The following is a 2,427-nucleotide window of genomic DNA, read 5'->3' as shown; positions in this document are numbered from 1 at the left end:
AGCAGCTTTTCAGGGCACTCCTGTAAGTGGGCCACACAACAGCCCAAATGAGAAATATATTGCCTCCAAAATCCAAAGAGGCCCGCTAGGCATTGTGCCTCCTTTTTTGGTTTAGGAGGGACCAGATGCAACAACTTATCCTTCATCTTAGAAGGGATATCTTTTTCTTTCCCAGCTGTATTGACATATAATTGACATATAACATTGTGTGAGTTTAAAGTCTACAATGTGATGATGTGATACATGTGGTTATATTGTAAAATGATTACAGTAGGGTTAGTTAACACCTCCATCACCTGATAAATTACCTTTTATTTTTGGTATTGAGACCATTTTAATTTACTCTTCTTAGCAACTTTCAAGTATATAATACAGTATTGTTAACTACAGACACCATGCTGCACTCTAGATCCTCAGAAGTTATTCATCTTATAACTCGGAAGTTTCTACCCTTTCACCAACACCTCCCCATTTCCTCCACCCTCCATCCCCTGGCAACCACCATTCTACTCTGTTTCTGAGTTTGGCTTTTTATATTCCACATATAAGTGAGATCATACAGTATTTGTTCTTTTTCAGTCTGACATATTTTATTTAGCATAATGCCCTCAAGCATCCATCCATGTTGTTGCAAATGGCAGGATATCCTTATTTCTCATGACTGAATAATATTCCATTGTATGTATATACCACATCTTCTTTTTTATCCATTCATCCATAGAGGGCCACTTAGACTGTTTCCTCTGAAGTGTTGGCTATTGTGAATAATGCTACAATGAACATGGGAGTGTAGATATCTCTTTGAGATCCTGATTTCATTTCCTTTGGATATATACCCAAAAGTGGGACTGCTGAGTCACATGGCAGTTTTATTTTTTTAACTTTTTGATGAATATGTCTGTACTGTTTTCCATAGTGACTGTGCAATTTATAGTCTCATCAACAGTGTACATGGATTCTCTTTTCTCCACATCTTCACCAAGACTTATCTCTTGTCTTTTTGATAATAGCCATTCTAACAGCTGTGAGGTGATAAGTGTCACTTGTGGTTTTGATCTGCATTTCCCTGATTAGTGATGTTGAGCATAGTTTTATGTACCTGCTAGCCATTTTTGTGTCCTGTTTGGAAAAATGTTCATTCAGGTTCTCTTCGCCCATTTTCTAATCTGATTTTCTTTTTGCTATCAAGCTGCATGAGTTCTCTCTAGATTTTTGACATTAACCCTTTATCAGATAGATGGTTTGGTAACATTTTCTTTCCTTGTGTACATTAATCTTTCATTTCATTGTTTTTTTTTACTTTTTGTTTATTGCAGTAACACTGGTTTATAATATTGTATAAATTTCAGGTGTACATCATTATACTTCTATTTCTGCATAGATTACACTCATGCTCACCACCCAAATACTACTCATAACTAATTATCACACACATGTGCCGAACTATCCTTTTCGCCTCTCCTCCCTTCCTCCTTCCTCTGGTAACCACCAATCCAAATCTCTGTCTCTAAGTGTGTTTGCTTATTGTCGCATTATCTACTACTTAATGAAGGAGACTATATGGTATTTCTGACCTTCTCCTCTGACTTATTTCTGACTTTGCATACTATTCAATGTCCATCCATGTTAGTCACAAATGGCTGGATTTCATCAAGGTTTAAGTGGCTGGAGTAGTATTCCATTGTGTATATATACCACATCTTCTTTATCCATTCGGCCCCTTTGATGGGCACTTAGGTTGTTTCCAAGTCGTATTGCTATGTGAATAATGCAGCAATGAACACAGGGTGTATTTTTACCTTTTATGCAAATTAGGTGTTTTCTAAGTTCTTTGGATAAATACCCAGCAGTGAATAGCTGGATCATATGGTAGTTCTATCCTCTGATTTTTTTGAGGAATTTGGCATACAAAGCCTATAGTGGCTGCACCAGTTTTCACTCCCACCAGCAGTGTATGAGAGTTCCTCTTCTCCACATCCTCTCCAACACTACATGTTGCTTCCTGTCTTGTTAATTATAGCTTAATTCTGATGGGCATGGAGGTGATATCTCTCATTGTAGTTTTGATTTGCATTTCCTTGATAGTTAACGATTTGGAACATCTTTTCATGGGTCTGTTGGCCATCTGTATATCTTCTTCTGGAGAAATGTCTGTTCAGGCTCCTTTTGCCAATTTTTTTAACTGGGTTGTTAGTTTTTTTGTTGTCGAGATGCATGAGTTCTTTATATATTACGGAGATTAAGCTCTTTATCAGATGTATGGTTTGGTAAATATCTTCTCCCAATTGTTAGTTTGTCATTTCGCTTTTGTTGATGGTTTCTTTGCTGTGCAGAAGCTTTTAGTTTGATGTGGTCCCATTTGTTTATTTTTTTCTTTATTGTTTCTCTTGCCCTGGTCAGATGTGGTGTTTGAAAATATGTTGCTAA

This window comes from Ceratotherium simum, chromosome 13 (assembly GCF_057802395.1).
Source record: "Ceratotherium simum simum isolate JZ-2026a chromosome 13, ASM5780239v1, whole genome shotgun sequence".
Classification (NCBI taxonomy): domain Eukaryota; kingdom Metazoa; phylum Chordata; class Mammalia; order Perissodactyla; family Rhinocerotidae; genus Ceratotherium; species Ceratotherium simum.
Note: the sequence above shows the minus strand (reverse complement) of the source record.